Source organism: Silurus meridionalis, chromosome 1 (assembly GCF_014805685.1).
Source record: "Silurus meridionalis isolate SWU-2019-XX chromosome 1, ASM1480568v1, whole genome shotgun sequence".
NCBI classification, from domain to species: domain Eukaryota; kingdom Metazoa; phylum Chordata; class Actinopteri; order Siluriformes; family Siluridae; genus Silurus; species Silurus meridionalis.
In genome coordinates this window covers 3,464,633-3,480,204 of record NC_060884.1, presented here as the reverse complement: position 1 = coordinate 3,480,204, position 15,572 = coordinate 3,464,633, and positions in this window count along the sequence as shown.

The window sequence follows — 15,572 nt, the reverse complement described above, 5'->3', positions numbered from 1 at the left end:
GTCATTGTAACTCAATAGAAAACTTAAACTCATGTTCCCGTCTATCCAGAGAGCCATCGAACAGCCGCAGTCCTATTTCATTACCTGTCCACCACAAGAGCCACGGAGACAGCCTGAAAAATGTTGCAAGGTTTGATGACTCAGGTGTGTCTCTCTCAGTCCCATTTGTTTCTCTCTGTCCCTCTCTCTCTCATTATCACTCTTTTTGTCACTCTTTTTCCCTCATAATCTCTCTGTCTCTCTTAATTCTTTTCTGTCTCTCTTAATTCCTCTCTATTCTGTCCTGCTCTCTCCTTATCTGGCACACTCTGTCCATCACTGTCTCTCTTTATTCCTCTTAATTTCCTCTCTGTGTTTCTCAGTCCATCTCTGTCTCTTTTACTTCCTCACGCTCTTTCTGTGTCATCTTTTCTCAGTTTATTTCAATTCTTCTCGGTCTTTCTTAGTCACTCTTTTACCCTTCTTTGTCACTCTTAGACATTTCTACTCTCTCTTAGTCCTTTACTGTCCCTTTTTGTCCCTCTTGGGAGTGACTTTGTTACATTTTTTAAATGTTCTATGCAAGATTTACTCGAATGCTCGTCTCCTCTTTGTAAATTAGCCATGCCCACTTCTACCAGTAAACAACCTGGAAAAGATTAATAAATGGTACTAAATATTAATAAAAAAAAAATTGATAATAAATAAATTACCATGTTACTCTATTAGTTGCATCTTGTTTGTGTTTGAAAACAAAAGTTTCGAGCCAAAAAACAGAATACTATGCCAGGAAAAGCCAAACATTATGCATAAATTGGGCTACAATTGGAAGAAAGGTTTAAAAAATACAAAAAGATATTAGTTCCAATATATTAAGTTCAGCACATCCAGAAAGTATTCACAGCACTTCACCTTTTCCAAATGTTGCTATGTTACAGCCTTATTCCAAAATGGATTAAATATTTTTTTTCCTCAAAATTCTATAAAACAATTCCCCATAATGACAGCGTCAAAGAAGTTTGTTTAAAATCTTAAAAATTAAAAAAATTTAAATGTACATAATTATTTACAGCCTTTGCCATGACACTCAAAATTGCATGTCTTGTTTCCCTGCTTTGATTGAACTCACCTGATACTGATTACACAAACACCATAAATAACTCAGAGTCTTAATAGTCTTTGTCTCTTTTTTGGTGTCTTTAGGAAAGATTGCAGATAAACATCACATACTTTATTGCACTGTTGGAAAAAGGTTGCTTAAAGGTCCTTTGGATGAAAAATGAGGGAGTGGAAGATCTTGAGTGGCCTGCTTTAAAGCTGTGAACTAAACTTTACTGAACAGCTTTGGGAAAACTGACTGCTTTCTTACCTCATAGCTGGCTTTACTAATATCCTTGTAGCTGAAAGAGCACAAACCTCCACAAGTACACTCCAGATATATATATATATATATACACACACACACACACACACACAAACACACAACTCTAAATTGAATACAGTTAAGACTTTAGTGGTCACACGTACACACACACACACACACACACACACGTGCACACACACACTCACACACACACACGCACACCCACACATACAGCTCTAGTGCACCAATCAGCAATCAAACCAATTAGAAAAAAATTGCAATGACGCAAATGACTGCTCTTTGCCTTTGCTTCTCTATTACACCCATCACACTGAATTGCACACTTTATCACATGCACACACACACACACACACACACACGCCTTCAAACACACTCATTTAATATGACGTTCTGAGTGAATTGACTTGTCACGTCTCCAATTGAGCTCCAGCAGGCCCCGTGAGCTGAGCTGAGCTGATGGTGTGACCGTTTGCCCTCAGGTACCACGGACAGCGGCGCTCTGGGCAGCGGCCAAGTGCAGCATCTGTCCACCCGGATTGACCAATAAAAACACACCATTCTCATAAACAACAATATTCAGACAAATGGAGAGCAATGAAGGACACATTCATATCCAAATCTACACACACACACATGACGAAGGTCATCGGTGGTCCCTTTGGCTCAGCCAGTACGGTAATTGTCCCTCTCCTGACAACTCTGCTGTGAAGGCACTGAAAATGATGTGAGGGAGTGTGTGTGTGTGTGTGTGTGTGTGTGTGTGTGTGTGTGTGTGTGTGTGTGTGTGTCAGCATGATGTGAAACGATCGGCTTTTAAATAAATAATTCAAACACAAGAGGAAGGTAATGTCACTTACGCTATACTCCTCTAACTTTTCTCTGCCAGTATTGTGTCTCTCTGGGGACAGTCGAGGACCTGAACCTACACACACACACACACACACACACACACATACATACATACATACATACACTATAGATATATATATATATCTCACACACAAAATCTATCACACACCCTAATGATCCCCAGCTCCGATACTTCAGCCGTTCCATCGTCGGCCAGCAGTCATAGGTGTGTGTGAGGGTCTCAGGAGTGCCACACTGGCCTAATGCGAATTTAATGACCTGGTGCTGCTGAATAAATGACAGGGATGTGGGCTGAAGGTGACAGTCACTTAGCTTTGGGGACTTCTATTCTTCTTATGCCTTATTAAAAGCGAGGAAGAGAAGAAAAAAAAAGACCACATCATTCACGCCCCATTTTCTTAGGCAAGAGTTGCCTAGAAAGTTGTCGCTCTCTGGGAATCACGTGATGCAAAGACTGTCCTCTCACGCTGGTCTCAATGGTGTCGTCTTACCGTACTGACACGTCGTGTTGCGAGGAAATCGCTCAGACAAGGCCGCCTCCACTCAAGAAAATTCAATTACGCTAGCAGAAATGACTTGTCAGATTTTGAGGATGGACTGAGGCATGTTTCTTGACATCGAACTCATCTCCTGAGCTTTGGTGTTTTTTTTTTCTTTTGGGTTTTGATTTGGAATAATATTAGCTGTAAAACTGACCTAATACATAAAAGTATATATTAATATATAGTAAATGACACAAATAGAAACACTATGAAGTTATAGATAAATAATCCAGATGGAATTCAAAATGATAGAATTTTCTTAGCTTTAGATGCATATTCTTCAAATGTCCAGCAAACAACTGGTTCTTCTTATCAATTCCATTCTAGGATTTACATCCACTTTTTTCCTTTATCAACTAAGACACCAGTGATCCTGTCCAATTCTTCTCCCAGACCTGCCTGAACCATGCTGATCCATGTTGATTCCCTTCTTCTGGATCTCTTTGATTGGAGTTCTGACCAATTAGAAACCAATCACTGCTTCTGAAGATGTTCTCCATTATGAACACCCTGAAAATACACTATATAGAGAAAAGTATTAGGACATTTGAGCCATGTGTGGTTCTTCCCCAAACTGTTACCACAAAGTTGGAGGCACACAATTGTAAAGGATGTGGTAGAATGATATTTTCATTATTTCATTATTTTCATAATTTACATGTGTATTGAGTGGAAGGTGTTATAGAGCTCTGACCTCAACCCTATTGAACACCTTCAGAAAATGACATTGATATGGAGATTAAGATTATGAAGTTTATTCTTTTTGGAAGGAGTCTTCAGTGTCAGCTCTTTATAAGAATAGAAGGTAAAATATGCTATTTTCTTGGTAAAATTGACATTCAGAATGTTTAACATGGATCTTGTTTCCTGGACATTACACCTGAGTGTGAGATGCCTATTTCTTATTTAACTTTAATACATAAAATAACATATATAAAAAATCTATTTATATTATATTTAATAATATATATAAATTATTAGTTTGTAAATAAATGTTTCTTTTTTCTTTCTTTCTTTCATTCTTTCTTTCTTTCTTTCTTTCTTTTCATGTTTATAAAAAATGGAAACAATTCAAACACAATTTCAGTTTTAGTTTTTTGTTGGTTAATTTACTGAGGACCATCCAGACTTTGACCAACAAATCGTGGCTTTGACAAATTGTAAAACATTACCAAAATGGCTCGGGATTAAATTTCTTTCCGTCACCAATCGTGAATAGGCATAACTTCTACACGATCTGGGACACAAATCCATATTTATGTCCAGCATAAGCTTACTTTCATACCGCTACAGGAAACATCACCCTGCCGTAATGCTTTCTTCTTCAACTCTGAATTAACGCTTAACTCGATTAGGATTTAGGCCATTAGGGAGCATTAGAGGAGCGGGAGAGCGATAGCTCGACTGTTCAATGCTCTCTTGGAGAAGTCTAGTCCTGATTTACACACTCCAGACCCTGCGATCTGTCTCGGCTCAAGAGCATGCAGCGGTAAACGTCACGGTACTGCGCTGTAATTGAGAACGCTCAAGCACTTAGTGCCAGTTCTTGATGTTTTTCCTCTGTCCCAAAGAACGTTCTGAGATTCATAATTAACCAGTAATTTATTTATCAATGATGAAATAAATGAACGAGTTCATCATCGGTGCCTGGTATGCTCGCATGCCGAACACGGAACAGTCTGAGGGCAATTAGGTACAAGGGCTCTAAACATCATGGTGAGATTTAAAAAAAATATCAAAACATCAAAAATCTCATTTTTTGACTCTGAGTCATGTAAAATAATGTCCATGCCTACATGTTTGGATTATTTCTTTGAAATGGTCATTAGACAGCATTGATAACTGGTCAAAGCTGCATTGTAGGAATTGAATGATTGCACTGAGTCACATCTGTTGGCTCAGCTCTCTAATTAGAGCTCCCAAAAGCCTCTTTTATTCAATAACACTGCCAGATTTTCTCCCCCTAAATCAGCCAAAGTTAGCGATATGACGACCTATGATTGTCCGCTAACTCGTCATTATTTTGTGTTATGCATAATAAAAAGAAATCCATTAAAATACAAAAAACAATTTTCATTTTCACTATTTTCAAGTAAAATGCTATTCTTCTTCTTCTTATTATTATTATTATTATTATTATTATTATTATTGTTGTTATTACTGTATTACGGATTTACAGTTTGACAAAAACTACTATCAGTAATTACATTCAGTAATTATAAATATAATTATAAATTGACAAAATACATTATAATAATAATAACAATAATAATAATAAAAATTCTACAAACTTTTTGTCTCATCCTACAAAACTTTACACTTGTATATGTTTATTTCTTTATCTTAATGATAAATAAATAAAAGTGTATATATATATATATATATATATATATATATATATATATATATATATATATATATATATATATATATATAAATTTATTTTATATATTTTCATATATTACATTAAACAGTCATATTAATATTATCTATATAATAACAAAACAAACAAATCTATTTTAGTTTTTATTTATTGATATTAATAGTGTTAGGGTCATGGCATATTACATTCCATTTACAGCCATTTTAATCCTAGGTTGTTAAATTCAAACCAAAGCAAAGCAAAATACATATTTTGTGTTGAATGCAAAGTTTTTATTAACCAAAATGTTGGGTTTTTGGCTTCTTAATCTTATTAAAAATTAATGATTGAAGTTCAACCCAAATTCCACTTCCTGCTGGCTGGAATAAAGTCGCCTTATTATAAGTCATAAGTCTTAAAAGTGTCGTTTTTGGTTACATATTTGGAGTCCAGTGTTAGTGCTTTGTAACAGTTGCAGTAAAGAGAGAGTCTCACAAAAGAGAATTTGTGGGTTTATATACACCCTGGTAAGGGATGCATAGAAAACAGGAAGCAACAGAATGATTTATAATACAAGTCATTAGAAAACAGCTGTGGAGGAATAATACATGTTCATATTGGAAATAAATTGACTTCAAGGTAAGAAAAGTGAGTACTAAACACTTTGCACTGAATCCTGTCATTGATTTTCCTACAACCTCCCAACAACAAAAACGAATTGTTGCAGGGTGTGTGTATCCTCTTTGGCAGACAGTGTACACCGCAGTGCGTGTATGTGTGTGTGGAACACAGCAAGTGCCCTTCAAACGTTCTGTGTGAATGTAGTCGTTGAGAGACGGTCCCTGAAGCAGTGTGTACGCCAACTCTCCAGCAGTAGCAGCATTAAGAGATTGGGTTTGTGAAATGCCGACAAAATGCCTCTTGGACATTTGCGCTGAAGGTAAACAAAACCGCTGGCAGCCGAGCCAATCCCCCTGCCCACGGCGCTGTCTTCATCAGGACAATGCCAGGCAGACAGAGTGTATAGAGAGAGAGAGACAGAGAGAGATGGAAAGCTTTTTGAGACTTTGGAGATCTGGCTCTTGAGAAGGGGTTTCACTCAAGTGTGTGTTTGTGGTTTGTGTTTGTGTTTTTCTTTTCCTTTTTTTTGCCTCTCTCTCTCTTTCTGCTCGATATTCCATCAGGAAAATTGTTGGCACCGTACAGATCAACTTGGCAAATTCATTAAGCACTCAGTAAATTCCTGAGTATTTACTAAGATCCTCATTCAGGAAGACAGATACAGATGAAAAGCTGGCGTTCACAAGGAATATTTGGATGTGCCGCTGCTGCTTTGATAACTGTATAACTCTTTCCACCACTTGAACGTTTTAACCCGGAATAGTAAAGAATGCAAAATCAAAAAGTATCAAAATGGTTCAAGAACAGTTCTGTAACATGCCAACAGATGGCAGCACAATGCTGCACTCATAATCACAGGGAGCACCGACCTTCCTAAGTCAGTGTGCCAATAGTCATTATCCTGTGTGCATCAAGAGCTGTGCAACTGCTATTCCTACAGCAAGTTTGAACAAAGGATCACTACTGGTGACAAAACTTGTGTACAAGTACGATCCTGAGACGAAGCAAAAGTCTTCACAGTGGATCTGTGGATCTCAATGCTGAATGTCTTTTTCTACATTTGCGCCATTGTTCATAACCATTTTTTTGACACCATTGCTAAGATACGGCGCGAATCACAGAAGGTGCTTGATACGCTTTTAAAAGACCTTCAGGACACATTCCAGAAGTGTCAGGAATGCTGGGAGCACCGTACTGCTGCGCAAGGGGACAATTTTAAAGCATCTCTAAATACAAAATCTAAAAGTAATGTGCTGTGAAACCCCAAAATTAGTCTTCATCACATGCCACCACAAATGTCACGTGATCTCAATATAAATGCTCCAAGTCCTAGAAGAACCCATAGAACACATCTAAAATAAACAACACCATGAAGACCAAGGGGAAATCAAACCAATATTTTGAACAATGTTGATTATTGTGTGTAGCATGATTGAGTCTGAGGTGCCGTTCACTAAAACTCATGATGCTAAAATAAATCATTTGGCAAAATATATTGTTTTCCCCTCTATTGTATGCTACTTTGGGTAGATTTGTGACTTTTTCGCAACCCAACAGCCATTTTATTTCGAGTTATAAAACTTGAGAGGGTGAATAAGTACACAAAGCAAAATATAAATTATTTTTATACTTCTCAATTTTTTTGAAAGAAACCGCCATGCATTAATCCTCACCATTGTTTTGTTATCTAACTGTGTTCACCTATTTTGTGTTTTTTATCTTGTTTTTGTATGGTTTGTTTCTTTAATGTATATTTTTGCCAAGTCCAATTGAACATTTCCTCAGTTCTCCGTTTAAAAAAATGAATTTTAACTGCTACAATTTAACTGATCGTGTTCTGACTCTTTCATTCAGATTTGTTGGAATTTATAGAATGAAGTCTATGAATGTACAGAGACTTTCTTTATGAAAACCTGCTCCAGAGTGCTCTGGAAATCAAACTGGGGCAACGGTTCATCTTCCAACAGGACAACAACCCTAAGCACACAGCCAAGATAGCAAAGATGTGGCCCTGGTGGTACATGGCCAATAGTACATGACCAATCAAGTTGCAAGTTTACATTTGCAAAAATACTGATTCAAAATACAGTAAAACCTTTCCCAAACTAATTCAATCAAATAAAGGAACATACCCAACCACAACAAACATGTATTTAATTAAATCAGGAAAATGAACATGAGTAAATCTCTAGAGTCTGTTACAGCCTGCCCTGAGCAGTGCTAATGGCTAATAAATCAATGCTAACACTGCTCTCTACGTCACATCAGGAATTTAATTTCAGCTCTCGGGACCATAAAACAACTCGTTCTGTCTGTCACGGATTCACCAAATTGGTTATAGTGAGAACTTTAAAAGCAAAGTGATGTCATTTCGGGATCGTCTCAGCGCGGCCAATCGGTTTCCTCCCAACTCGAATGCAACGTGAGAGTGAAAATATTAGTCACAGCGGAATTAACAAAACGACCGAGAGTCGTCCAGACAGCACGAGCGCTCGGCTCTGCGGGACAATTCCCTTTTATTTAATGTCTCCTTTCACTTTAAGGGGCACACGAACAATTATCATTAACTTTCCATCCAGTAGGGAGCAATCAACTTATCAAAGCATCACATCTCTCTCTCTCTCTCTCTCTCTCTCTCTCTCTCTCTCTCTCTCTCTATTTTTTAGGTCTGTACTGTATTGCATGTGTGTGATCTGTGTGTAAGTCACATACTCTTGTTTTCTATGTAATATGTAATGAAAAACTGAATTACTCTTAATTATTTGACAACAGAAGCACACCCTTGTGTTTTGTTCTTTTTATACTAAAGGAATTTATCACAATTTGCATTGTTTTTTAGAAAATTTTAATCATTTTGTTCTTTTTTTTTTTTTTTTTTTTTTTTTCATCTTAGGGAACATCCATAGGAAAAAAAAAACATTCAGGATCAAACAGGCAGAATCCCTTGTCTGTGATAGGGGTGAGAGGACAAGGGACAGAGATGCCTGGAGCTGAAAGGAAGGCTGTGGTGATTCAAATAGCCGATTTTAACAACCATGGTGAGCAGAAAAAAACAGCTCATAACATGCAAAACGTCAAATTAGACAAATAGGTTACAAAAGCAAAAGACCATTGGGGTCCTTTGTTGTTCGAGGCTATTTATATTTATACTATATAGACATATAGAGTCTTTGTATTGTTTGTAGGTGCTTTTAGAACATCCCATTCCATAATAAGCTCCTATTTGCTGTTATAATGACCTCCACTCTTCTGGGAAGACGTTCAACTAGATTTTGTGTACAGGCGCATTGTCGTGCTGGAACAGGTTTGGGTTTGAAGGAAAGCATTTCATGCTACAACATCTGAAAGCATCCTGTAAGTTTGTGTGCCCTCAATTTTGTGGTGTCAGTTCGGGGGAAAAACTACATATGACTGGAAAAGTCAGGTAAACCAACAAATTTGTCTGTCTGTCTGTCTGTCTGTCTGTCTGTCTGTCTGTCTGTCTATCTGTCTGTCTGTCTGTCTGTCTGTCTATCTTCACAATAATTCCTTTACAAGCCATAAAAAAAAGAACAAAACACCATTTCTCTCTCGAGTCTTAATTCAGGCCACTTCATCCTAACCCGAGCGTCTCGTGCTGAGACTCAGATGTACCACTGAGCATTTACAGCCCCAGCTGTGCCTACCCATAATGCACAGCAGGTTAACCATCCCCGAACAAATTTAGTAGCCTTTTTATAGCGTATGTTCTGTGCTCTAAATATGACTATGAGTGTGGTCTTTGTTTTGAAGTTTTGGAGCGGCTTTCTTCTCAAAGTAGAACGAGCGAGTGTCTAATAAAGACAAGTGCGACTCCGTCCTTCTTTTATTTCCTCCGACGTCACATGCTTGCTCCTTCCGAAAGCCAAGGCCGTGACGGGACGGAACAGAGGCGTCTCTGCTCTTTCTCAATGACCTCTTTAATGCAGCGCACACAGTGTCATCTGTCTGCTCCGTCTCATTATGTGGATCTGGCTGTCCTCTGTGTCTTAAGGCTGTTTAGGAAAGGGGGAAAAAAAGACATTTGAAATGCACCATTCTCTGAACAGTACAGATCTCCTGGAGAAATTTCATGCTAGGTCACCACAAATTTGGAAAAGTTCCATTTTAAAAGCATCGCTTGGAAGCATGCACTTTTCCCAGCTCGAGTCACCCAAAATGCGGCTTATTGACATCTCTGTTTTTAATTAGAACTTTCCGGTTTGTGCTGCGAGAAATAAATATGAAACTGCACACAATAAAATAGGGGCGATTAGCATAATGCTAGTGTCACCCGTGACTTTCCGTCTCTTTGTCAGGCTGTGAATAGGGATAGAAATCTGCGACGTGTCGTTTCCCGTCTGCTTGCTCGGGATCGATAGGAAGCACGACCCTGAGAGTCAGCCGGACAGCAACACTATACAAATCCACACATACACACACCACACACACACACCACACACACAGGGAGGTTCGGTGGAACAAAAGAGGCCATGTGACATTTAAGATAAAAAAAATAAATAAAATGGCCAATTCCATGAGGGAGGAAGTTTGTATAGAATTTGTATCAGTACATTTTGCTCTACAAATTGAAAAATGGGATGATTATACAGAAATTAAATAGTATGAAGGGGGGTGGGGGGGCTTGAGATTTGTTAAAGTGTGTGTGTGTGTGTGTGTGTGTGTGTGTGTGTGTGTGTGTGTGTGTGTGTGTGTTTAACAAAACCACAGTGATCTAATGTAGCCACACTTCAATGTACTCTATGTGTGTATATACTGTAGACGTAATTCAGCTCTATTTTCTCCTGATTTCTTTTTTTCCGTGAATGTTCTCGCCGCTGATTTGTATTCACGTGCTCTCTCACTCTCAGATTCGCTTTCTAATTATTATCTGATTGCTCATTAGACATTGTGTTTCTCCATTTCTCTGCTTCATAAACAAGCAGTTGCGCATCTGTTCAGTTAGATTATTTTGTTCATGATTTAGATGGTTGTTTAAAGGATATACTGTATACACACAGAAATGCGTGCGCACACACACACACACACACACACACACACACACACATATATTTATATACTCCTTCCCCCGTCCTCGGCTGCATGATGTGCCTATGAGATCTCTTTTCCTTTTTTTGGGGTAATGACTGTACACTGAGATTTGAAGGGCCGTTCATGACAATCCCATTTTCTGTGTAATTTCATGCTTGTCTTGTTGAATGAAGATATTGGCTGCCGTGAGGCGTCGGGTCAGAGGCTGCCGCTCCCCTCACTCCCGCTCCCCTTCCGTGTTTCCTTTCACTTGATGAAAAGTAATTCATCATTTACACCCCTGAATTCTGCCACTTTTTCCCCTCCTCTCGCTCGCGCCGGAACAACTTTCTCCGACGCCCCAGCCGAGTCCCCGCGGTACGGAGGTCTGCTGAAAAAGATAAATCGGTTTAATCCGGAGGCGGAGAGGTGGGGCTCCGGGGGCGGGTCAGGAGGGGGGATTTCTGAGGCCCTGAGCTCGCTCAAGCTCCTGATGGAGTGTGTCACCTCTCTTACTCCTGATGGAGTGTGTCACCTCGCTCGTCCACTCAGGAAGCCCGCAGCGACTCGGCTCGGACCCTGAAATTGATTTCCTTCTTTTCCCTCGTCTCCTTGTCCAGGCCTTGGCTTCCTCTGGCAGAGAGAGAGAGAGAGAGAGAGAGAGAGAGAGAGCTCTGACAGCTTGCGGAAGCCTTTTGACCAGTCGCATGGCAGGGATCACTTTGGAAAGCTCCACCTCCTAATACCAAAAGTCCCACTTTCACACTGGTTTCAAATGTCATTGTCCTTCTCGTTTGCTATGTCTCCTTGGCCTAACATCAGCTAGTTATGATATTAAGACAACACTGAAGGCTCTTTATCGTCCTTTATCCAACACAGTACCAAGGCTCTGGGTTACTAATGGGAGTGGCGGGGGGTCAAGTGCCAGTATCACCAAGCTGCCACTCTTGGGGCCCTTGAGTTAGGCCCTCAACCCTCTGTGCTACAGGGGCACTGTATCATGGCTCACCCTGTGTTCTAATATTTAAAGAAAGAATTTCACTTGTGCTGTAATGTACATGTGGCAAGTATCTATCTACACTATATGGACTAAAGTATTAGGACACCTGACATTTCCTGCCATATGTGGTTCTCGCTAAACTGTTCCCACAAAGCTGAAGGCACACAATTGTCGAAGACGTCTTCAGATGCAGTTTAATAAAATTGTAATATATTGTTTACATGGGTTGGAGTGTATGATCTTAAGTGGCCTGCTCTAGAGCTCTGACCTCAACCCTCCTGAACACCTGGGATGAATGTGAACCCCAGGCCTTCTCACCTCACCTAAATCAGTACCTACTTTACTAACGCCCTGGTGGCTGAATGCGCACAAAGCTCACTCCAAAAGCTAGTAAAACATTTTCCCAGAAGAGTGAAGGTTCTTATAACAGCAAATGGGGATTAAATGTGGAACAGGATGACATACCCAACATTTATCTGTAGTGTATGACACTTTTTATTAACTTCTATTTACATTTATTTTCATGGGCCATCTGCTGAACAGGTTAGACTGATGTTATAGCAGCTATAATTTTAATATATTGATATGAATAATTTCAAGTCGTTTGAAATCGAACTGCGAGAATTAAATAGAACCAAATTTTAAATTTCAGGAGAAACATGATATGTGTGTGTGTGTGTGTGTGTGTGTGTGTGTGTGTGTGTGTGTGTGTGTGTGTGTTTGTGTGTAAGTGAGAGAGTTTGTGTGTGATTTGCTTACACAACAGTGTTGTCCTAAACGTTCATATTCATCTTGGGAACGTGGCTTCAGGGTGTGTTAATTATATTTTTAAGCAAAGACAGTTTCACCACATCCATCTGCGCATGCATCTCTCAAACACTCAGCTCATTCATGCAGAACAACTCGTAGGCCTTCTGGCCTCTACTTCTTTTTCTGTCTATCTCTCTCTCTGTCTTTCTTTCTCTGTATGTGTGTGTGTGTGTGTGTGTGTGTGTGTGTGTGGCACCTGTTTGCCTGCTGGCTGCAGCAGTGATGTGCAGGATGAGGCTGCCTTCAGTTCATTTGTGTTCTGAGGGCTTAAGCATATAAAAAAAGTAAAATAAATAAATAGATAAACATGCAGAAGACACAAACCGACTTCTGTTTTTCTGAAGTTGGGAGATTTTGACACTTCAGGCTGATATTAAAAGTGAGAGGTGAAGCTAGGATTAACCGGATTAAGAATGAGACCTAAACTCAATTATTTGGAAAAAAAATATATAAAGAAATCATAAATAAATAAATAAACAAATAAAATGATTCACTTTGACAGTCACTTTTTTCCTTATTTCTTTTACATATAAATGTTTATTAGCTTTTACATGCATTCGATATATGGATAAAAATGTGTGTACATCTGACAAAAAAGATGGTATGTGCTTTTTTTTAAACATCCAATTCCACATTTAGTCGCCATTTTCTGTTTGAATAACCTCCACTCTTATTGGATGATGTTCCACTAGATTTTGTGTAGATTGAAGCTCATTCACAAGCGTGTTAGTAAAGTCAGGTACTGATGTAGGTGAGGTGAGAAGGTGTGGGTGCAGTCAGTGTGACGAATTCATTCTAACACGGTTGAGGTCAGAGCTCTACAGAACGAGCTCTTCCATGTCACTTCATATAAAGCAAATTTATCTGAAACTGTGAACAGGGGCATTGTGAGGTTGGAGGTTTGGGTCTCCTAGTTGGAGTGAAGGAAAAATGTAATGCTACCACATCCAAAGACGTCCTATACAATTGTGTGCCTTTAACTTTGTGGTAACATTTTGGAGAAGAACCACGTATGGCTGGAAATTCAGGTGTCCCAAAACTTTGCTCCATATAATGTTATCTTCAGGGTGTTCATATGGAGAAAATCCTCAGTGAGAATCCCAATTGGTAATTGGTAAAAAGAGAGTGGCCGGGACACATCACACTACCTGTGGTCTTTTTTTTCCCCCTTTAATGTGCTGACAATGAAATCAATTATTAAAAATTCCAATTTAAAATGAGTCCAAATGCACCAAGTGTAAGGAGGTTATGCTGTAGAAAGCACACACAGCATGAAACCCTAGCAAGCAGTGTAATCTCTCCCTAACACACACACACACACACACACACACACACACACTTTCACACAGGTCTGAAGCGACACAGCTGTGATGATCATTTACCGGCGCAGGCTAACTCGATTACCTCCACACGGAGGTGTAGTTGAGGGTGTGAATGCACCGCCAAGTCTAAACCCTTTTCCATTCCTCAGTCACCCTTGAGCCATGTCCAAATTTCTCCTCACACTTCGAAATCCAGCTCACAAGTCTACGCTGACCCCGGAACAACCTTCCTCTCTGTACTGGCTCTTTCAGATATCTGTAAATTCTGAATCCAGATCAGCATTTCTGACCAAACCATCCCAATCAAACCCCCTCAGGCATTTTATTAGACGATGCTGAAAATGGGTCAGGCCAGGTGCTTCGGTGCTGGCAACCCGAAAAGAATTTGTCCCACAGTAAATCCTTCCATCTTCCTCTTTGCACGGTGCTAAAGCTGTTAACTCATGCCCTGGGTAGTGCAGGAGAGAGAAACACGTGAGGACGCCAAATAATCTCCGGTCCAGAATTCTACATCTGTCCCCAAAACAGAAAAGTAGATTTCCTCAGAAGTGTGTAAAGAGCTGGCTTCACTTGAACACACCAGATGGGGTTCCAGAGAAGTCATTGCGCTCTCTCTCGTTCTCTCTTTTTCTCTTTCTCACTTTCCCTCTCTCTCTCTCTCCCTTTCTCTATTCAATTCAATTCAGTTTAATTCATTGAGTTTTATTGGCATGACCGTTACAGCAGTTACAGTGCTGCCAAATAGCAATAAACTAGAACAGAGAAAAAGAGAAGGAATGCAGAAAAGGAAAAAGGAAGGCAAAGGTTATTCAGGGCTCTCTCTCTCTCTCTCTCTCTCTCTCTCTCTCTCTCTATCTATTTTTCTATTTCTCTCTCTATTTATCTCTCTTTAATTTCTAGCTATTTCTATCTATCTTAAGCTCCTTGACTGATTTTCTACAGACTACACTTTTTCAGTAAATGGACAGAAAGGTTGTAGTTGTACTGTAGGTAAGCCATAAACAGTGAAAAGGTGGTAGGTGGGAAGGCGGTAGCTTATTGGTTAATTAGACTTTGGACCAAAAGGTCATGAGTTTAAATCCCAGCAACATCAAACTGCCACTCCTGTGCCCCTTTACAAGGCCCAAAACCCTATAGCTGTTTAGTTGTATGAATAAAATAAAAATGTAAGATATGGGCGTCTGCTTAGTGCTACAATATAAATGTTGAGCGGTGAAGTGAATAACACTTTATCTCTTCATCTGTTAGTGAGTGGGATGCAGCAAGTGAAATTTTGTCCTCAAAGTTGATGTTAGAAGCAGGAAAAATGGGCAAGCGTAAGGATTTGAATGAGTTTGACACATTGTGATGTCTAGACGTCTGGGTTAGAGCATCTCCAAAACTGCAGCTCTTGTGGGATGTTTCTGGTCTGCAGTGGTCAGTATCTATCAAAGGTGTTCCAAAGAAGGAACAGTGGTAAACCGGCGACAGGGTCGTGGGCTGAAGAAGTTAATGCTGTTAGGTCAGGACTGTTTTGGCAGCAAAAGGGGGACTAACACAATATTAGGCAGGTGGTCATAATGTTATTCCTGATCGGTGTTCAAATGGAAATGCCACGACCTCTGCAGCCGGAGGGAGGATGCTGTCTCACTCTAGTGCAGTCTCAGGTGTATGA